This window comes from Macrotis lagotis, chromosome X (genome assembly GCF_037893015.1).
Source record: "Macrotis lagotis isolate mMagLag1 chromosome X, bilby.v1.9.chrom.fasta, whole genome shotgun sequence".
Lineage (NCBI taxonomy): Eukaryota > Metazoa > Chordata > Mammalia > Peramelemorphia > Peramelidae > Macrotis > Macrotis lagotis.
The window spans coordinates 541,308,127-541,332,877 of NC_133666.1; positions in this window are offsets into that span (position 1 = coordinate 541,308,127).

Below are 24,751 nucleotides of genomic sequence, written 5' to 3' on the forward strand. Positions count from 1 at the left end.
ATATTTTGTGTAGGTTTACATACATTTATATAGCTACCTATTATCTCTTTTAGCAGAATATAAACCCTTTAAAGACAGGGACTATTATATTGTTCCCTTTCCATTCCTAGAACTGAAACAGTGTGTGGTGCCTACAAGACTCTTAATAAATGCTCAGTGATTGATAGACTGAAAGCACTTACTGGGTACTAAGAACCATAGCCAGAGCACAAACTCTTTCCTTCATATCAACTAGATAAGAGAGGTACAAGCAAGTGCATTGATTGATTGATTGACTAAAGTATAATTAAGATACTGAGAGGAAAAGGATCGTGACTAATCAGGGGATTATATTAAGGTTACATGGAGGAGATGGTATTTGATCTGAGATGGAAAGGAAGAGAGCATGGAAATTTCAACAGCTGAATTTCAAAGAAGGAAACAAGGTAGCCCAGTGAATAGAGTCTAGGCCTGGAGTCAGAAAGATATGATTCCAAATCCAATCTCAGACACTCTATGTGACCATGGCCAAGTCATTTTATTTTGTTTGCCTTGGGTTCCTCATTGGTAAAATGAACTGGAAAAGTAAATGGCAAATCTCTCTTGTATCTTTGCCAAGAAATCTCCAAATGGAGTCACAGAGAGATGGACATGATTGAACAACAACAAAAGACATCAAAGGGGAAATGATTGCAAACGTAAGAAATTATTGGAGTAAAGAAAAGGAGACAAGAGGGCATGTAGCACATCCAAGGGATAGGAATTAATTAAGTTTTTCTATAGTAAAATATAAGAAATCAAAGATTTAGACTTTGAAAGGATATTAAGGTCACCTAATCCCAAACTTTCATTTTACAGATGAGAAAACTGAGGCCCAAGGTCACATAAGTATTAAGTCACAGAATCAGGATTTGAAGCCATATCCTCTAATTTCAAATCTGGGTCTATTTTTCCTATACTATCAATTTTGAATTTTATGTCTACTATATTTTCTAACCCTCCTGTCCTCAAGGAACTTACATTCTATCAAAGGAGACACCATGTACCTATATAAGCATATATGGAATACATACAAAATAAATACAAGGTAGTTTGGATGGAAGAAGTGTTATCTTTTACAGTTCTCAGAAAATTCTTGGAATTAGATACTATTATAATCCTGGTTTTAGAGTTGAGGAAGCTGAGACAGACAGAAATAAAATGAGTCATAAACTAGGTCATAAACCTAGTACATGTCTGAGTTCAAATTTGAACTTAGGTCTTCATAACAGTTCTATGTGCCTCTTGATTTCCTCAGTTTGAGGAGTTAGTATTGGCTTCACATAGAAGACTATGCCTAACTCAGTTGTAAATAAAGCTTAAGAAACAGAAAATATGAAGATATAAAGAAGGGGGTTACAATGTCAAATGTAAGAAGTACAAGAAGGTCCAGTCTATGGCCAATATGATCAAAAAGGATAACGATCATTGTTGTAAGGGTTGTAGGAAATCTGGGACACTATTACATTGTTGGTGGAGCTGTGAACACATCCGACCTTTCTGGAGAGAAATTTGGAACTACACCAAAAAGGCAACAAAAATGTGCATACCCTTTGATCCAGCAATACCACTACTGGGTCTATACCTTGAAGAGATGATGAAAAAATGGTAAAAACATCACTTGTACAAAAATATTCATAGCAGCCCTATTTGTGGTGGCAAAGAATTGGAAATCAAGTAAATGTCTTTCAATTGGGGAATGTCTTAGCAAACTGTGGTATATGTATGTCATGGAACACTATTGTTCTGTTAGAAACCAGGAGGGATGGGAATTCAGGGAAACCTGGAGGGATTTGCATGAATTGATGCTGAGTGAGATGAGCAAAACCAGAAAAACACTGTACACCCTAACAGCAACATTTGGGTAATGATTAACCTTGATGGACACGCTTATGTCATCAGCACAATAATCAGGGACAATTTGGGGCTGTCGGCAGTGGAGAATGCCATCTGTATCCAGATAAAGAACTGTGGAGTTTGAATAAAGTTCAAGGACTATTCCCTGTAATTTAGAAAAAACCTGCTATCTTATTGTCTGATCTTATTATCACTTATACTTTATGTTTCTTCTTTAAGGATATGGTTTCTCTCTCATCACACCCAATTTGGATAAATGTACAACATGGAAACAATGTAAAAGACCGACAAATTGCTTTCTGGGGGCAGGGAGGGAAGTGAGATTGGGGGGGGGGGATGGTAAAACTCAAAATAAATAAAATCTTTAATTAAAAAAAAGGTCCAGTCTAGGTAGACCACAGAGTATGGGAAGAGGGGTAACATATAACAATATATGTTATAATTATAATACATAACATATATAATATATATCATAATATATAACATCTATAACATATAACAATATATGTTATAATTACAATTATAATTATAATCTGGGCCAAATTATGAAAGGTTATTCAATGCCAATCTAAGGAGATCACATTTTATTCTAAAGAAAACAATTGAAGTGGTGACCAAGTGAATAGTGACCAGTGGTAAAATGTAAATGATTAGAAAGGCAGAAATGGCAAATTTTAGCAACCGATTGAATATTTGGGTGAGAGAGAATCAGGAATAAAGGATAAGAAAGAGGTTATAAACTAGTAATGTGGAAGAATAATGATATCTTCAATAGAAATTAATTTTTGGAAGAGGGGTGGCTTTGGAAAGGGAAGAAATAATGAGTTGTACTTAGTCCTGTTATATGTGAAGTATCTATAAAAAATTCAATTTCAAAATTCCCAGCAGGCAGTTGGTGATATAGAACTAGAACACAGAAGAGAGACTCAGGCTAAATGCATAAATCTGGTATATAGATGATAATTAAACTCAAGGTGGTTTATGATATCTTTGAGTGAGAGAGAAAGAAAAGGGACTAGGCTAGAGTTTCAGAGTACAGTCACAAATAGGGGATGTAATATAAAAGACGTACCAGAAAATGAGACTTAAGAGAAATTAGAGAGCTTGGAAGAGAATCAGGAGAAAGCAATGTTACAGAAACCCAGAAAAGAGAGCATATCTAAGAATGGAAGGTGACCAAAAGTGTCAAGTGCTGTAGAGATCAAGAAGGATGAGGATTGAGTAAAAACCTTGAGATTTGGCAATGAAGAGAACACTAGCAATTTTGGAATGACTAGTAAAGTGAGTAGAGGACTACAAAAATGGCATGGCACAATAGTAATGAGGGATTTCATTACCAAGCTAATTAGACAATTTCAACTTTCATAAGATGACAATAAGGATTCAGCAGAGATTTCAAAACAAGAAAGTAAAGTGACCAACTGTGCATACAAGGATGATTAATTTGGTAGTAGTGAGAAGAATATTATGAAGAGAATTTCAGTTGAAAAAAGCAGAAAAACTGAGAGTCTAAATTCAAAAAACTAAAAATAAAGTAAATGTCAAATGATTGAGGAAATGGTTAAACAAATTGTAATACATGAATATAATGTATTATCACTGTGTTGTAAAACAAACAAATAAATGAAGCAAAAGTAAAACTGGAAAAGACTTACAAGCACTGAAATAAAATGAAAAGCCATGAAAACAGTAGTTCAATAATTAGAAAATGGAATGGAAAGAATAATAATCATAATACAGTAATTTAAAAAGGAATGCTGCTCCTAAATGCAAGTGTGTGTGTGGGGGAGGAGAGGGAAAAGGAATAGTCCACAGGTATGAAATATTGCATATATTGTCATCTTTTTAATATATTAATTCTTTTGCTTTTTCTTTTTCCCTCTTTCTCTTTTCTAGTATGAAAAAAAAAATCTATGTTAGAATGGATGACTCCCAGGGAATATGAAAGAGGAGAGAGAAAAATACCAGGGAAATTTAGGCAGTCTAAAATAAAAAGATATAAGTAAAAAAATTTAAAGATTTATTGCTTATAGTTTATGCCTGCAGCAATGATGACCTGAAATATGATGAGGGCAGTAGCAATGGAAAGGAGGAATAAGATGAGAGAGAGAGGTAAAAATTGAAAAAACTTTCAACCCACTGTACTTGTTGATTTAGGAATACTGAAACACACACACACACACACACACACACACACATACACAGACACATATATATACACAAGTTATCAGGATTTCAGACATGGCATCCTGGATTAATGGGATGCTACTAACAATATCTAAGTCAATGAAAGCATATTTGAGAATAGAGATAAAAAGTTTTCTCAAAAAACAAACACCCAGTTGTCCTACCAATGTATGTATAATTATATATTTTTACCCTTGACTGGAATAACTACACAAAATCAATTGTCTCAATTAGTTTTCCTCTATTCCTTGTATACTTCTTCCAGATTAATCCCTCTCAAATACTACTTTCAATTCATTCCCTTTCTGTAAAAACCTTCAAAAAAGTCAAACAACTTGACCTGGTCTTTAAGTACCACTACAACCCTTCTCCAAACTAGATGGCCAAACTTCTTTCTCTGTTCTCCCTCATGCAATATTTCCCATTCCAGTTAAACAGATCTATCAATTGCCCCATTAACGTACCAATGGCACAGTTGCCTTCCTTCTTCCTTTGATTCATACCATTTCCCCCCAATCTGGATTGAATTGCTCCTTTTCTATTATCTGTTCCTTAAATCCTTCTCTAGCTGCACACCACTCCAGCCTGTTGTGATCTCTGCCTCCTCTGAGCTTGAGGAACAAAGTTCCTGAACCATTCATTTGGCAGATAGTTCTTTACTGGACTGTGATCTCTTTTTCTGTTGCTCTGTAATTTTTACAATTATATTTCTTATTAGAAATCGAACACTGACCTTCAGTTCAAGCAATCAAATTTTCTTAATGAGAAATATAATTCAAATGAAAATTAATCAATTTTAACACATCCTCATTAGCACCTTTTTAAACCTCCTCCTTTCCAGCCTTTCTCTAAAGGAGTAGCTTATATTTATTTTGCATGTATTTTGCATATACCTCTCTATTCATAAATCTTTCCCCCATTTAGATTATAAACTCCTTGAAGGCAGGAACTTTTTTTTTGCTTTTCCTTTGTATCAAGAGCACTTAATACAGTGTCAGGCACACAGTAGGGATTTAACAAATTCTTCTTGATTAGCTCATTCATGTTCTAAATTTCTATCAGAACTCTTTGTCCATGCATTCTTATTCACTCATTTATCATCATAGTTTGTTCTCCATTTTTCTGGTTCTGCTTTTTTTCTCCTCATTTCAGAGGACATTTTATCCTCTGTATTATTAATACTTAATTCAAATTGCATCATTATATTCCAATGCATTTAATGTAATTACTATAATTAAGGTTTACTTTATTAAATCACTACCCTATTGTTGTACAATTAGGTTGCTTCCAATTATTTTTCTTTCCTCTTTTGAATTTTCATATATAAGCTATCCAAAATTCTCATAGCCATTTTGAACTATTAAAATTAAAAATTATGCTATGTTTTGGGACCCTGAATTGGAGCTTTGAAAGTCTTTGTCTTTAAATTCTTTTCGTTGTGGATCTGTCAACTATCTTGCTAGACTGAAAAGGCTTTTAGAGCAGTTGTTGTTTCATTTTTTTAAGTCATGCCTGACTCTTTGTGATCCCATTTGGTGTTTGTTTGGCAAAGATACTAGAGAAGTTTCCTATTTCCTTCTTCAGCTTATTTTACAAATGAGAAACTGAGGTAAACAGGTTTAAGTAACTTACCCAAAGTCACAAATGGTTAAGTATCTGAGGCCAGATTTGAATTTAGAAGATAACCCCAAGCTCAGCACCCAATCTACTGTGATACCTATTTACCCTTTTAGAGAAGAAAGAAGCTATGGTTTGTGTGTGTGTGTGTGTGTGTGTGTGTGTGTGTGTGTGTGTGTGTGTGTGTGTGTGTGAAGCTTTTTTCATGAAATGAGATAGAGAGCTAGCCTTAGAACCAGGAAGATCTGAATTCAAGTCCAGCCTCTAACGTATACTTGTTCTATGACTTTGGAAATGTCACTTTTCATCTTCATGTTCTAGCTAATTCTCAAAGATAATAAATTGCAAGGAAAATGCCAATATGCTTAAATAGAAGGAGTTTCCTCACTTAGGAATTACCTATATCAAGTAATGAAATCACAGAACTAATACCTACAAAGAACATATGAGGCTTATTAAATATTTCAGTTCACCTGAACTACAGGAATTGATACAAAGTGAAGTTAGCAGAATCAGGAGAATATTTCACATAGCAATATTATACAATGAAGACTTGTGAAAATCTTAGCTATTCTCAGCAATACAATGGTCCTCATGATAAAAATACTACCTATCTGAAGGTTAAAAATCATGTCTCAATACAGACTGAAGCATACTATTTTTCTGTTCCTTTTTTTATGAGTCTATTTGTACAAAATGACCAATATGGAAATTTTTTCCTGACTGTCCTTGTATATCAGAATATTTACTGTCTCAGGGAGGGTAAAAAAGAGAGGGAAAATAAAATATTTTTTAAAACTTAAATAGTTCAGTACTTCAAAAGATCTGTCACTTGAGTGCTATAAGTACTCCCCAAAATAGGCTAAAATCCAATCAATGATTATATGACTTGCTCCATTCAGAATACAGTATATCCTCAGTTTACTAATTTAATCAAGATTCTGTTTATCATATGGTTTGTTCATATTGCAAAGTGAATTTTCCTACAGGAAATAACGTGAAATTGGATGAACAGTGTCACAGCTCCAAAAAAATTCTTACAAAAATAATTATTTATAATTTTAAGCAAACTTTTGTCCCTAATGCATCTGAAATATAATAGCAAAGATTAGTACACAATATAAATCTAAAATAAAACAAATTAACCTGCACTTTACCTCTGAGAAGGGTTATAGCTGGCATGAGGGAAAAGAGAGGGGAAAGGAAGGGTTATTGCTTGGAAGAAGAATCTCCTTCCCTGAGAATATCAGGGATTTCAATGTATGGAATGTTCTCTCTTATACTACTTTTACTAAAAGTAAGAAAAATACTACTGTCTTCATTTGTTTTTCAATTTGAGAATCACTTTCATGTTTTGACTCATTGTTTTTTTTTATGTTCTCTTCTGACTTATGAATCTAACATGTGTTTTCGACATTTTTTTCAGAACAACAGGGAAGTATGATATTGCGTTATAGTTTAAGATATTCGCGGCTCTCATTGCTATAGTTTTATTTGGGTTATGCTTTTCAACAAAATTTTCACTTTTTTTCCTAACATCTGATAAACCTCCCTAATCTAACTTGGCATGAAGAATTCCTCTGACCTCTCAACCTCCTCCCAAATGAGATATCCTCCACAATTTCTATTACTCATGCCAATCCATCAGTTCATCCATTGTCAACTCCTGGATATGTTCTCAGTTATGGTTTCACATTCCAACTGCTTCTCATTGATGCACCTGAAAAGCAACTTTTCAACATCTTATAGAACATGTGGCTGTTGCTTTGACATTCTCTAGTGACAACTTTTGCTGCAACTAATGCCTTTATTTCATCCTTTTCCTTCAAAATGGTAGAGTCTGTAGATGCAGACCAGTTATAAAAACCATGAGGTTGGTCAAACACACACCACCTTCATACTTCTCATACATTTCTTTTTTCCATTTCCAACCTAATGATTTCCTTCTTTGCACCTTTATTTTCAATCTTCCTCTTCATCCAGGCCATTATTAAAAATATTATTGTAGATCACAGTCATTACTATACACTTTTATGCAAAGTATTGCCATCCCGCAAACACATGTGAACACACTTATAATGGTGCTGTTAAAAGTGAATGATTCAGCCTTCACAAAGAGTCAATGGCAAAAACAAGCCAATTAAATACTGACCTGAGGTTCCTTTGCTTAACATATGAAAGCAAAAAAAAAAAAAAATTGCCGTAGTTGAGTGTCTTCCCTTCACAAATAAGATGTCCATACTGAGAATTTGTCCTACAAGTCAAATTTTGTGAAAAAATTTTCCTCCTCCAGAGAAGCATATATAAACCAAGTTACTCATAAACTGAGGTTCTACTATAATTAACTATTTGCTTTGGAGGCAGTCTTTTCATGATGACTCTTACTGGACTTGCAAATGTACCGACTGTCACCAATTTGTTCTCCAAGCTCTGCTAGCTTCATAGAGGAAACCTGGCAGAGCTGGAGATGAGAACATCCACATTTATAAGGAATTATCTACAGAAGCTCAATAAATATTTGTTGAATAAGCAAATTTCTATTTAATGCCTCTTTTAGTAAGAGAGAAAACCTTAAGTATGACTCCACATTTCTGTGTCTCTTTCGAATTTGATCCTTGCTGAAGTTAATTAACTCATTCTTCTGCTTAATAGAAAATCATTTTTGCACAGAAACCTTTCTCATTTTACATACCTAGAAGAAAACTTTTAACAGTGAAATGGTGGAAAGCACAATGAACAGGAAGATTGTGAAGTGGCAGCAGAGTAACTTGGAGTTCACTAGGTGATAGGAAGCAAAGATGGCAAGTGGATGATAAAGCAGACTTTATCAACTTCAAAAATGTAAGGATAGAACTATTGTCTGAAAGGGGAACTGACGATTAAGGAGTACGTTTACCTTTCCTGCTGACTATTGGTCTCTAGTGAAAAGAGGTTGGAAAAATTTCATGGGAAAGTCTAGTTTCACTTACAAAGTGAATGGGGAATTTCTAGAGAAAAGTGGATTTTATTCACAATAGGAGAATTCCAAAGAGAATCATAGATCTAAAACTGAAAGGGAATTTCAAGGTCATGTAGTCCCATTCACTAATTATATAGATGAGGAAAGAGAAACTAAGAAAAGTCAAATGACTTGTATACAGGCATTGCACACAGTCAGCACATAGGAAATTTGGGATTCAAAGGAAAATCATCTGATTCCAAATTTGGTGTTTGTTCCACTAAAACAGAGGCAAAGTCAAAGAGAGCTAACAAAGGGGCTGGTAGAAGGGAGAAACTTTAGAAAGGATGGGACTAAAATGCATAAGGTTGAGAGCATACACTTAGTGGTCAAACTGTTTAAGTGAGGATGAGATGAAACTTAGTAAGTTCTAAAGCAGTTTCCAAACTTTAATCAAACCAAAGGTAAATACACACTTCTGAAATTTTGCACTGAAGCTCATTTTATTTATATTTTATCAATAAATATTATCAATCATTTTCTGGTGTGAACTAAATAAATTAGCTAAGTCCTTCATCTAGTGATCAGCATGAGACTTGGCTCACTTGCTTCACTTCTGTTTCTCTCAATTTTCATATTTACATAATGTATACATAATCTACGCAAAGGATAATAAGATTTGACATTTTTCTATATAATGAGAATTGATCATTATTTCATTGGAAAACTCAATTTCTTTAACTCAATCAATTCTCCACCTAATGTCTGCGAATGCAAATTCATCTTAAATGCCAATGGAGGTAGGTCCTCCAAGATTCTTTTCATTACTCAAGCTTTTGTGAAAGTCAGAGCAGTACAGACATACAGCTCTGTAAGTATGCTGCTTCCTGTGTATTCTTTTAAAGAGTGCCAGAGACTCTGTTAAGGAGTTTAATAAAAAGCGTTACAGTTCAGGGATTCACAGGAAACTCAGTGGTTGATTCATTAGCCAGGGAGGCAAATCTATTCCTAGATCTATAAATCTAGGTTTCAATGCCCTTAGAGGAATCCCAGAGGAATCAGTAGAGGGATAAGCCATACCTGTAAAAGTTTTTTGGAGGTAGATTCCCAAAAAATCAAGATTGATCATTAGTAAGACAATTCTCTTCTCACAAACCTACTGTGCCCATTTTATGTTATAGGTCTTGCTCATCTTGCTCCCATGACTACATATGTCCTCTCTCTCTCCAAAAAATAATTATCTCTATCTTTCATGTCCCAAATGGAAACATTCATCCTCCCTAAAGCTCTGTCTGCTCTCACTTAACTTTTCCTTTGCTGAACCAAACCTCTAAGTTCTACCAGTCTTAGCCACATAATTGAACATGCAATCATATATCATCTTGTTTTTTATGTGGGTTTTTTCCTTCCCAAACTTACCCTATGGTTCCCAAAGACAGGGACTGCCTCTTTAGCTTTTGTATCATTCAGAGTACCTAGAATATTGCTGTGTTTCATCAAGATACTCAATAAATTCATTTGTTGCTTGAGTTACAACTAAAATTCATTCTCAAAACAGGGTACCAAAGCAACTCATTCAGACCAAAGGAAAGGGTTCTTGAAATACTCAGGGAGTTTTCCAGAAGCTTTCCTTTGTAGAAATCTCCTCTTTCTGTAATTGTTGATTATACAGAAAGATGGCTCAGAGGGATGATGATTCTCGGAGGAAGAGAGGTAATAAAGTTTATTAGTTTGACTCAGGAATATGCTGGAATTTAATCCTGACTTTGATAAAGGATTGTGGGGAAAAGGACTTTGTGAACTTTGATTCTTCTCCACCATACTCATTGCTGGTATTGTAGAGTCAACAAAGTATCATTCAGAAATGAGGTAGAGTCAAGAAGTTTTATCTAAATAAATGAATTTTAGTGACACTCTAGTATTAACTTGAATGCAGAATACAAGTCATAAGTTAATAGTTATGATTAATATTTTGGGTTAATTATTTTAAACTGAAACAGAAATGGAGGCCACTAACCCATCTAAAGATCCCTACAGGTCACATATTGACTCAGAAAGTCATATGTTAGTATGATCTATTCTTATTTACTGTGTTTTTAATTTTTTATATATTATATAGAGGGACTATTCATATGTGTACATATATGGATGTATATGCTTATTTCCCAATTATAATTTAATCTGGTTGCTGCAATGTATCTTTGACACCTGTGGTCAACAGAAACCTTTTAGTTAAGTTCCAGATAAGTGAAAATAATTAGTTAAAATAATTTTCATATTCTCGGCTCTTATATTTGTTGTTATCTGCTGTTTGTCTGATGACATATATTGAAAGCAGCTACCAGAAGGAGCAAATCAGGGAAAATTTGTCAGCAGAGCAAAATTTAAAAAACAGAAAAAAAAGAAAAATTTCTTCAGAATATTGTGTTCAAAAGAGACAGACAAATTGAATTGTCAAAAATAATGTAAAATCAGGTTTTATCTAGAGTAAGGTTATATTGTAGTTAAAAGGCCATTGGATTTGAATCCTGTCTCAGACATTAGCTATATGTCCTTTGGCAAATCATTTAACCTTTCTCATATTTACTTCCTTCTTCTGGACAAATAATAACTATAGCACTTAATATACCACATTTTAAGAAACAAATGAAATAGTGTATACAAAGTGTTTTTTGAAACTTTAAAATTGTGTAAAAATGTTATCTTATATTATAATTTCTCTGGGACATTTAATGTGAGTCCATAAATTTAAAAAAATTTATAACCATATTTCAAAAGAATCAGTTTACTTTTTAATTCTATATTATTTTCCATAGGCCTCATGATATTACCAAAAGGGTCTGTGAAACAAACCAAAAAATGTTAATAATCCTAGCTCTAAAATCATTTTGTTAACACTACACTTGTGCATACTTTCCCTTGGATAATGTAGCTAACTCAATTGTCATTTTTAAGGGATTGTAAACAACCTCATAATAACAACAGTAGGAATGTCTTAATTTACTGGAATCAGCATATTCCAATTGCTCTGAAAAAGGGAAGTGTCATTTCACATCTGTATAGAGATTTACAAGGGCCTATTTCATTGTTAAGAGGTCATAAAATTACTTTTTTGTTAATCAAAAAAGCTTCCCAATCTGTTGCAGTATTTTATCTAAAATAATTAAGGTGACATAATTTGAAAATTAACCGTATCTTGATTGGCTGAGTTAGTTTTATATAACAATCCATAGTCCCCAGGTAACATTTCCTTGATTTAATACTGTGACTTTATAAATGTGAGTTTATAGGTGATGGGTTTATGAGTTGTCAGTAGTAAAATAAGCAGCTTTAGAGGAAGAAGCATCTCCAACTTAACTGGATTAGTCCATATATGACACACAATTGGCCAATTTCAGAACTGGTAAGACTTCAATTTCCCCAACACAATCTGAGAAAACCCCAGTTACCTACATATGATGCTGATTTTAAAGGGGAAAAATTACTCAGCATTTACCTTGCTCAATTTTATGACAATTTACATAACACAAAGCAATTTAAAAATTTTTGAAATCACAAGAAAAAAAATGAAGCATAGTATTGTCTATTGTTCTCAGAATGTGCTGTCTCAAAATATATATATATATGTATATGTAATTTTTGGTAGTAGAAGAGAATATATAACAAGGAATAGAGGGTAGAATGGCTGAACCATAAATTAGAAAGTGAGTTTTGAAGGAAGAAGCGACATTTTCTTTCAAGGTAGAATTTCCCACTCTAAATAAAAAGATGTTACCATCTGTATATAGTCATTTTCTAACATTCTTTTCTATCAATATATTTTGATTATTGTATGGTTTTCTCTTCTTTTCTCAAAAATGTTATTTTCTATTGAGCTAAATGTCACCTCATTTCAATTTCAAAAACATTAGTACAGCTTTCAATTTCCTTTTTACTTTTAAGAGGGAAATCATCCCATATACCAAGTTTGTGACACTAATCAACTCTATTATAGATGCATCCAACTACAGTGCTACTTTACCTGACCCTATTTATTTTAACTTTCCTTTTTTTGTAAAGTATACAACTAAAGCAGCAGAAGAAAATAAATATGCTTCATAACAATAGTAGAAAGGACGTGCTGACATTTACTCATCTTTATTTCACCTCATTATAGGAAAGTGAGTTTCTATATTTTTATTATGAATTTACCAATCTTCAATTATAAACATTTCAATATGTATAAAACAAGTTGATTTTACAAAAATCTGTCAACTTCTGTTATGTATTTTAAACATATATATGCATGTATCTAAGTATATAAGCATGTATATGCATATCAATGTGCATATATGAATATATGTATATGCATATATAAATATACCTACATCCCCCCTCCAAGTAAAATTTATTTTATTAATAAATCATTTCCCTTGTCAAAGAATTAATACAGTGTTCTGAGAGACTTCTTTGGAAATCAGAAAGTGTTGACAGGCATGGAGAAAGGCTCATTCATATCTCTTAATGCAAAAGAAAAAGGGGCAAAAACAATGAAAAATACAAATTGCATAGATTTATCTCTCCTTATATAAAAAGGATTTAGAATTAGATATACTTTTATTTAGATTATAAATGTAGATTTATGTGGCTCAGTAAATATTCAAAAATAAAAAATGATTCTGGAGAGCAATTTGGAATTACCCAAAAGGCAATAAAACTTTGCAAACTCTTTAATCCAGCAAGATCGCTACTGGGTCTGTATCCTGAAGAGATCATGAAAAAGGGTAAATATCTTAAATGTACAAAAATTCATAGCAGTTCTTTTTTTAGTGACAAAGAATTGGAAATTGAAGGATGCCTATACACTGGGGAATTACTGAACAAACTGTGATGTGTGTATGTGATGGAACATTATTTTATAAGAAATCATGAGGGACAGGATTTGAGAAAAGTTTAGAAAGACTTGCATGAATTGATGAATAGAAATAAGCAGAATCAAGAGAACATATTACATAATAACAGCAACATGGGATCATGATAACCCTGATGGAATTGTTCACCTCACCAGACCATGATGAACTTGTTCATCTCATCAGTACATTAATCAAAGACAATTTTAAAAGATTTATGATGGAAAATAGCATCCATATATAGAGAAGGAACTGGAGTTTGAATGAAGCCCAAAACTTACTACCCTCCATTTTAAAATGTTGTCTTATGTATTATGTCATTTCCCCTCTCTAATGTTTTCTTTATTCCATTTGGATTTAATTCTTCTCTCACAACATGATCAGTCTGAATCTATTGTTTAGCATGGTTATATATGAAACATTTTTATCAGATTGCTTTCTGTCAGGGAGAGGAGGGAGGCAGGGAGAAAAATGTAAAACTCAAAACCTTGCCAAAAAATTTGATTGGTAAAAACTAACTTTGCATGTAGTTGTAAAAACAAATAAAATGTTTTTTTAAAAAAAGTTTTCATGCAGCATATTAAAACTCAAACCTGAGCTAAGACTTTTGAAACATCTACATTTTTAAGCACAATAAATCTGACTCCTCTTTTATTCCTTTCAAAGTTAATGTGGTCTCTTTACCTGTTCAGTGTAAAAATGGCTTAGTCACACATATTTCTTTCCTTTCATATACCTTAATATTGATCATCCTCAGTTAGATACATCAAAAAATGAAAAATAGGTCCTGGCAGTTCCAAAAGATAGTGAACTCATAAGAAAATAATAGTAGCTGCATTTAAACCTTTGAAATACTTTACAGGTGAAAAACTTAAAGTTTAAAGAGACTGAACAGCCTGGGACACCATGAATTAAGAACAAATCTTGTCATTTCAAGTCATTTTTACACCTTTCCTCTAAAAGAATGATGTCAAACTCATAAAGAAATGGGATCACTGATTGGCACTTAGTGATTCACCCCAAGGGCCACATACCTATTTGGAAAAGCTCATGTTAACATTATCTATGTATTATTGTATTTTATTTATATTGTCAAATATTTCCCACTTAAATTATCATCTGATTCTAGCACTGAAGGAGGAGTGTTTGTTGCCTTGGTTCCATACTTGATAAGGAAAATGTCATTAACAATGAGAATAATTTTTAAGTAGCTTAAATGTTGCAAAGTGTTATATATTCTAGCTAAATTAAAACTCAAAGCAACTCTGTGAGGTAAATGCTACAGAAATTAGCATATCTACTATACAGAAAGGCTATATCTTATACCTATTAAATAGATGAACAAATTGAGATTAAGATGAGAGGAAGGTGATAGAACTAGTAAACATCAAAGCACGATTCTAATGAAGAGCTTTCTAATTCCAAATTTAAAACTCTACAATAAAATAGAAATAGTTTTCTAGAAGCTTAGAAAATTAAAATCATACTGATTCATTAGATTTACATTTAAAATCTTTAATATTACTAATACACTAAAAATTTGAGACCCTAGCAACAATAAAATAAAGATATTATTGAAAGCATCCCTTTGTTCCCATTTCTGATAAGGAAGGGGAAACCAAGTCTGTAGCGTTTTGTATCATCTCCTCTTGTCAGGTATACATGCAAATTATCACATTCTTGATACCTTGTAAAAGAATTGAAATTTAAGGGTACAATCTCTTTTGTTGAGGTGAAGCTATCTGGATTATCTAAAAGTTACCCATAAAAACTATCACCACCTTTAAACCATAGCTTATCTTCAGTAAGCAGCTTTTCCATGTGTTGTTGTTCCCTTAATGCCCTCATAATAAAATCCTTTTAATTCTCTTTGTCCTGAGTTTTGTCTCATTAATCAGAGTGAAAATCCAAATGAAGAATTTTTTTCCTTTTAACAATATAATTTTTCCTTACACTTCTCAAGAAGTATAGCATATTCTATCATAGCTGTACAGCACAGTGATTATATTCATAATCTAAAAATGAAGAAAGTTATTCATTTTGAAACTATATTCAATGATTCAATTTTTCCTTGTAGGTGATATCATATTATTACAGAATGTGAATATATATAAGAAATATAGGGTGGAGTAAGAAGAGAGTCCGAAAAGGACAGGAAAAGATGTAAGAGAGAAGAAAAAATAAGCCAGAGACATTCTAAAAGAATTTTTTTAAAAAATGCCAAGGAGGAAACAAAAAATGGAACAGTAAGAAATCAAGAGACAGAAAATCTATTTTACCAATAAGTAGTTCCCCTTGTAAGACCATCAATACTGTGTCCAGAGAGGCCTATTTGAGCATCAGAAAGTGTCAACAGACATAGGGAAAGGCTCAATCATATCAGTTAATGCAAAGAAAAAAAAAGAGGAGAAAAAACCATGAAAAAGACAAAGAGCATAGACTTGTCTCACCTTATATAAAAAGGATTGAAAATTGAATGTACTTTTTTTAAGATTGCAAAGGAAGTATAGATTCATGTGGCTTAAGGTGATGTGAAGCAAGGAGAAAGATTTTTTCTCTTCTTCAGAGAACTATAATTTCACTTCTGAGCAAGATCAAACTACTGCAGAGCATTCCTCATAGCTATTTCGTCATTTTCTCCTAGACATCAGCATTTTATGCACCTTACCTTGAGTTGCAAAAGGGCAGATGAGAAGGGAGGGCTAGGACAGGAGATCATCAATAAGCCCAGATAAGCCCTTGGCATTCTTATCCTATTCTCCACTCATATTGGTGAGTCAGATCTTTCAGAGAAAGGTCATATCTCTCCTCCTGGGTTCTAGATATAATCCCAAGCAGGTTGGGGGTATTTTTAATGCTTTATCTTTGAACCTTCCTTTCAGGATATTTATCCCAGCATCAGTTGACAATGAAGAGTGCCCAGTGACATTTGATCAATTAATATTGATTAGCATTTTTTTTAACTTAGAAGAGAAGTTACAAAGCATTTCCTTCAAATCTTTAGGAAATTTCCCCTCACTATCTTGGTATCTAGAGAGAGAATAAATTTGAACTTAAAGCATTTTTATCAAGTATTTTTGCCCTATCAAGTTCACTTCTGAATATAACTGATGGATAAGATTCTCTTGCTCTCTTCAATCTATTTTGATGATTTAATAAATGGATAGTTTAGAACTTCTGCTCCTCATTCAGCTTAGCTATTTGCAAAAAGTCTGGCATGTACTCCAGCTCCCAGACAGCTGGTGGCTCATTAATCTAAGGCAGCTAGATGGTTCAGAGGAGAAATCTGGTTCTGGGTCACGAAAACCTAAGTTCAAATTCAGCCCAACATGCTAGGTATGGGACCCTGGTCAAGTCATTTAATCCATTTGTCTCAGTTCCCTCAGCTGAAAAAGAAGCTGGAGAAGGAAATGTCAAACCACTTTAATATCTTTGCCAGGAAAACTCCCGAAAGGACTCATGAAGAGTCAACAGTCCCAGCAACAACATAATTTTTCTGAATTTTTAAAAGTTCACAAGGTCATAGCCTAGCTTCTAACTCCTACACCTTCACTGAGCAGGAAAGAACAAATCCCAAGGGGCAACAAACAGATGCCCTTATTCAGAGACCACATGCAGGTCAACTAGAGAGATAATGAAGCCTCACCCCACCCAGAACCTTAGAATATGTCTTCCACCTTTGTAACAGACTGGAAAGAAAACGACAGTCCTTGACTATTTGATGCCTTTTGTTTTGTTTTGTTTTTTAGGGGTTTTTTAAGTTTTTGCAAGGCAAATGGGGATAAGTGGCTTGCCCAAGGCCACACAGCTAGGCGATTATTAAGTGTCTGAGACCGGATTTGAACCCAGGTACTCCTGACTCCAGGGCCGGTGCTTTATCCACTACACCACCTACATGCCCCATATTGGATGCCTTTTTAATGAACTCTCATTTCTGGTTTTTATAGTTAATAAAAAGTCCATTTTTTCAATAAGAGCTTAGCAAACCAAAAACAATACAATCGTAAATACAGAAGTCTTTGTCTATGCAGAAAATTTCTAATGTTCTGAGAGATTGGTATCTAGGATAACTACTATATAAATATAAAAGCAAAAGGAAATTAGAGAGTAAGATACTATTTTCACCCACTGAGAGTCCCTTCTAGCTGGAAGAATCTAGGGCTGAGCAGGCTTGAGTAAAACCTGTCAAGATAACTCTAACCTGACTTATTGATGTCCATTTGAAAATTTGCATAGCTTGTGACCTTTTTTGCAAGGCAATGGGGTTAAGTGACTTGCTCAAGGTCTCACAACTAGATAATTATTAAGAGTCTGAGATCGGATTTGAATTTAGGTTTTCCTGAGTCCAGGGCTAGTACTCTATCCACTGTGCCACCTAGCCCCTGCTTTTGAACTTTAAATAGATATATAGCCCATTCAATTGTAATTTTTTTCAAGCCAGGTGTCAGTCTCAGATTCCTGGTATATTTGTACTATGTGTACAAGGGGTTATTACAAGGATAAGCAATAGGTAGCTGAATGTGTTGGAGAGATTGCCTATCTTGGAGAAGGCAAAGACCTGAATTTGAGTCCTATGTCTATTGTTTATTGAGTGATGATGGGCAAGTCACTTAACCTGCTTAGACCCATATCTCTAAAATTTGAGATCATTATGATAGCTACATCACAAGGCTTTTGTGAGAATTAAATGAGATCACATAGGTAAAGCTCTTTGTGGATCTGTGTTACTGTCATTGTTTCTGTTATTTTTCTTGTTCTCATATTTTTCAGTGGGACTCAGTCAGAAACAGTCCTGAAATAAATCATTATCCTGTTCTTATCCCTCTATATTCACTGTTTTATGAACTGTTGCACAGGGGAACAGCCTCTATAGGCTAAATGGAAACAGCCTCAGGATATCACCAGAAGCACCTAATATAATGGAGATGTTGCTCCTTGATGGCAGGGACATGGTCCCTTCTCCTCCTTTCTTTGTATACTTAGCACTTAGCATAGGGTTGGACACATAATGAAAATGCTTTAAATGCTTTAGATTGCTTCCAAATAATATCAATCTTCTTGATCAAGTCTCTATATTTCTAAAGTTTTTTGTTTGTTTCATGTAGATTAATATTATGAATCTTTGGGATGATAACATCTATTAAAAACTCTATTCTTAAATTTATGGCTGAGAAATTGTAGGGAAGAGGTCAATGTCTATTAATAGTATGATATCTGTATAGTTTATTTGTTGAGCAATATGGTGATTTATTATCTGTTAGCATGAACTCCTGGTGTGGTATTCTAACCACTTCTCATGTTTTACTAAGTAATCAGTAGGTGTCAAATTTTTATAGTCAGAGACTGATTTCATTATTTTCTTGTATAGGTGTCATCAACATAAAGTCCAAGCTCCTTATTTATAGTCTTTTTTCATGGTACTCATCAACGAAGTCCTGTTTGCACCAACAAATTCACTTGACTCAGTCATTTATTGTCATTTATTGTCATCATTAGTGTTATCATTTCGTATTGTTGCTGTTATTGTTATATCAAACCAAGTTTCTTGGGTATTTTCTATGAGCAAAACTTTCTTACAGAGTGTCCCTGGGTACTTCAAGACACGAAAAAGTGTATAATACAAGGATTGCAATAAGATGTAGGTATATAAGAAAGAGGAAGGAGTCTAAGATAAAGGGGCAGCTAAGCGAATGGCACAGTGGATGGAGCACCAGCTCTGGAGTCTGGAGGATCTGAGTTCAAATATGGGTCTCAGACACTTAATAATTTCCTATCTGTGTGACATTGGGCAAGTCACTTAAACCCAGTAAATAATAATAATAATAATAATAATAATAATAAAACAAATAGACCTAACTTCAAAAAAAGTATAAGATAACTAAAAGAGTTTTGTTTTTGTTAAGTGTGGATGATTAGGAAAAAAAATGTGCTATCAATAAAAATAGAGGAAAAGATATATTTTGACAGGGAAATGGTGGTGGAGGTGAGGACATTCATCAAAACCAGAGTCCTCCTTTACTAGCAGTGTAATCAATCAAGCATTCATTCACCAAGTACTTACTGAGTGAATTCTATAAATGAGACACTATGATAAGTACTAAGAGGTATGCAAAGATGAAAAATAGATAAGGTCCCTGTAGTCCTTCCAAGAGTTACAGTCTAACTGAGCCTTAGATAGTTTTGAAAATGCCAAGGTTAACACATGAATCTCAAAGTACCTATAATGCTATTTTGTAATCTCTCTCCATGGAAACCATAATGGTAGCTAGAGGAACTGGGTATGCTCATTTTGGCTACTCACATGAAGGCAAACTAGCATTTTAATAAAATGATGTACTTGTATGAAATGAAAATAAGCATCTCACTGATGAATCTAATTTGGACACCAAAAATACAACAATGAAACAGAACCTCTCTACCATATAAGAGATATCCCCTTCCTAAAAACAATTTCCTATCTTATAACTATAGATATTCAGTTATGACCATAATTAGCCAAAACTTCCCTTTAATTCATTGTTGAAAGGTTGACTGCAGACTTTTCTTTAAAACCCTATGAGTACCTATTTCAGAAGTAAAATAACCACAGAAAGGACCATGAGCCCTACTAAACAATAGATCAAAAAGAACTTTTGCTTTACTGCTCCATGAGAGATTTATTTAGACTACTATGTCCAGACTTCATTTTATGTTCTAGTGATTCATTATTTCACATGGTAGATGTCAAAATTTTCTTCAGAGCAATTCAACTTGGAAGATTATTTCAAATTTGTGAGCTCAGGTAATTAGCCATATTTGGCACATTGAATTTAATTAAGCCCTGTCTGTCTGCAGGAAATAATTCAGAGTCAATTGATGGCATTTGAGTATTTTTCTCTGAAAAATAACCTGTAAAATTAAATGAATGCTACATTTTGCTTTTCTAAAAATAAAAGCACACACTATTAAAATATTAATTTTATTTATAACAAAATAAAAATAGATCTTTATGAACACCATTACAAAATAGGAAGGTTTGAAGTTATATTTTATTCTAAAACACTTCTCACAGAATAATGAAGGCTCAATTCAGCTAAAGAAACCAACTTTCATATCTAAGAAATTTAAATATACTTATTCTTTCTCTATGCAAAGCAGATAAGTATATCTCCCACATTCTTCACAAAAATGAATACTATGTGAATATGAGCCTCTGCCTCCTCTGCAGCCACAACTATAGAAGATTCCAAAAAGAAAATTCTTGCCACATCCTTCTCTCCGCAGAGTATGGCGTATAGTAGGTGATTAATTGCTTTTCGATTTATTGATGAAGTAAGTCATTTGTAGCTAGCCTATTGGATTTTCAGAGATACAAAGTTTGGCAAGCTACCCAACACATTAGATGACAAAGTTCAGGTCCAAAAAGAACTTAGCAGATTAATGTGATTAAAGTTACCTTGCCACCTGCACCAGAAAATATGCCCAATGGAATTAATATGTCCATATTTGGAGGCAGTTGCCCAAGGACCTCACTGCTCAGTGGGTCCCTCAGCCATACTTCACTTTACTCTCCAGAAGTCTTCTCACTCCTTCCCCATTTCTATTTTCCACACTGGAATCATAATCAAATCAATGTTGCCATTACTATTAGAATATGTATGTAAATTTGCTTTCCTAAGACTATATTCATTTTCGCTGTGGCTTTTCAAATCAAAGCATCACTCTATGTATGTTGTCTCTTTCTATTTAAATATATGCTCTGTGAATGCAAGGTCTCTTTCCATTTCTATATTTATTTTCATAGCATTTAATACAGTCCTTAGTATATAGTATTTTTACATTCATTCATTTATAGCTTTGAAGAAAATTATCTTGGCACCTGTTTGGATAATCCATTGCAGTGGGGAGAGGCATGAGGAAGAGATACCAATTAGAAAACCATTGTAATTGTCCAGTCAGGATGTGATGAGAGCCTGATTAAGAGCAGTAGCTATGTAAGCACAGAGAAGGGGAAACATATGCAAAAAATATATAGAAATAGAAATGGCAAATTTTTAGTATGGCACAAGATTGTCAGCTTTCATAATGAGGGTAATGGTGGTATATTCTTCACTTATAGAGAAGGAAGGAAAAGATTGAGTCATAGAGGGGAGGGAAGGAGATAGAATGACCATTTCTTTTTAAACCTTCTGAGCTTGAGATGCTTATAGAATACCCAGTTCAAAATGTCCAGCAGACCAATGGTAATAATATATGAACAGAAATTAGGACTAGAGAAATCCAAAGACTAATGAAATAATTCCCAGAAAGGGGGGGGAGAGTGATGAGGGGAGTATTATTTCACCAGTGTGAGGTTTAGAATAAGAGAGGGTGAAATCCTGTGACCACACAAAGTTTGGGGGCACATAAGAAAATCAGAGGGGAGAAGATTGTTCTAGCAAGACTGTGGGGGAACCATGGGCAGATGAGCTACAAGCAACAGGAGAGTTGAACCCAGAATGAACCTTTGTAGACATTTCCTCATTGACTGAACAGGCAAATTTGCTAAGGATATTTTCTCTCCTTCTATTTCCTTCTCTAGAACTGCTGAGATGGAGTTGTGTTTTCTCTCTTAAGAGTTTCTACTTGAAATTTTCTCTGTGAGAGGGTAATTTTTGATAAGTTTAAATCACTTGGAGAATTCATTGTTCATTGTCTTCCAAATGAAGAGGGTAGATGGGTAGAAGAAGATAACTATGAAGAGGCTTTATATTTACAGAACATATCAGCTAGGACTTCATTCCTGGTTTGGTGGTCAGGAAGACCACCTGAGGGAATATTTTATGAACTTTTATCTTTACTTTTTCATAGCCAAATATTCGATGACTTTTTTTCTGTCCACCCTTTAGATAACTGGTATTTCATCCCATTTCTGTTGGTTCTAGCAACAGATATGGCTCCTTGTGTGAGAAAGTGTCTCAGTGTTACCTTTTTTTACCCTAGTCTCAAGACACAGAGAGAGAGGTGAAGGGATAAGATGGAAAGAAAAAAAAGAAGAGGAGTAATTCATGTCCCAGTTTGCTCAGGAGGAAAGGACAGGGTGATTTTTCAGATTTCCAAACCTTCCACATTCAGATGGGAAAGGGTAGAACTGAGAAAAACACAGGGACCCACTACAGAGCTAGGGTGCTACATATAGATTATGTGGCAGAACTCCAAATCCCAATGTAGAGGAATGGAGATTTGTGTAGCCAGTCTTGCAATATGCTTCAATTATTGATTCTAATTAATGGACCTTCTAGAAAGAGGTCATGCCCTGCCAGGAGAGTTCAAATCAAATGGAGTAATGTAAGTCTGAGAGGAATTGTGTAAGACACTGCATGAGAACTAGAGATGCCCTGAAATGTCAACTGCCCCACTTGGCAACACATAGTCCAGTGCCTTCTTCAGAGAACTGCTGTTTTGCATATTTGCTCTATCTCATCAGAGAATAGTTTCTGTATTTTTCTGGAGTCAAAGTTTGTCCTGAACCTAATATGTTATCTGTTACCTTGAATACTATAAAGGACTTGAGAATCTTTTTAACCACATTAAGATAACTACATATTGTATTTTGGATAATTGGATATTTTATATCTTTTTGGATTTCACCCCAAGATTAGACCATCCTTGAATGCCCACAGTACTAGGGAAGCACTGAATCAAGGTTTGCGTAAATGATCTCCAGATTTGTTTTTGCTCTTGAATACCTACTGATTACTATTTTAATCCTTAGGGGATATTCTAGGTTAGATTGATGAATGGATCAAAAGAAGAAACATTTAGTATCTTGCACAGTCAGAGGAAGGACTAGAGTGGTCTTATGGTCTATAAACATTCATTAAGTACCTACTATGTGTTAAACTGTACTTGGTGCTGGGAAGACAAAGAAAGGCAAAAGACAGTCTTTGCCCTTTAAAGAGCTAACAATCTAATGGGGGAAGCAATGTTAAAATGACTGTATAAGTATGAATTATACACAGGATGATGGGGAAGTAGTCAACAGAGAGAAGGCACTAGAATTTAAAGAGATTAGGAAAGTTGTCTTATGGACAGTGGGGCTTTGGTTGGAACTTGAAGGAAATCAGAAAAGCCAGGAGGTGTACTTAAAAGAAGGAAAACATTAAACAGTAGAAAAAATGCTTGGAACTATTCATGGACTAGCAAGAACAGCAGTGTTTGTTACTGGGGCTAAGAGAGAGAATGTCTTATAATAGCAAGTAGACCTCTGTCATTGGATTGAGAAGCACTTGGAGTTTGGGGTAGGATGAAGGTGATAAGGTGTAAAAAAATGTAGAAGTGAGGGGAAGGGAGAAGTAGATTATGAAAAACTGAACACCACAGAATTTTGAATTTGATCCTAGAAATGATAGGGAATAGTAGAATTTATTGAATTTTCAGTGACATAGTTGGACAAGAACTTTAGGAAAATCATTTTTGGCAGCTGAATGGATGGAATTGGAAAATATGTGTGGTAGGCAGATCAACCAATAGACCATTGAAATAGACTATTGAAATGGACCATATCTAGCATGATTTCCAGAAATATTGCAAAGGTCTTTGTATTTTATTGGATATGAGGGAAGTTGGTGATATAGAAAGGAATAGAGGATGTTATCTACGTTGTAAGCCTGGGGACTGGTATAGTAATTGAGCAGTTTAGAGCAGTTTAGAAGATGAGAGAGCTTAGGAGGGGAAAATAATGAATTTACTTTCAGGCATGTTAAGTTTAAAATGTTTACTGGACATTGGATAGATTAAGGGAACTAAAGTGGATGAAAGGGAGTTGTGGTTTTACTGATATACGCCTGTTATTAACTATCTGAGTGAGGGATTCTGGCATGTGGTCAATCTTTTTACCCTCTGATTATCTGATCATATAATTCTTGGGAGGTCATGCTCTGGTTCCAAATTTGAGGACAATTTGTTTACATAAATAGGAATACAATCATTTGGTGCTTTGATCATTTTTAAAGTTAAATAACTGCCAAACCCAGTAAATCATTAAAATATTATATAATCACTTTTTATAGGGCTATCTATGTATCACACATATACATATATAATATATATATATATACATACACATTAGTTATATATAACTAGCAACCTAAAACAGTATGCATCTATGAGGAAATGTGGTTGATTAATATCTTTCTATTCAGCTCCTCTTTCATCACAAAAAGAAAGAAATTTTGCAAAATAAGATTATTGTTTTTATTGGGATTTTTAAAATAATTAATAGTCA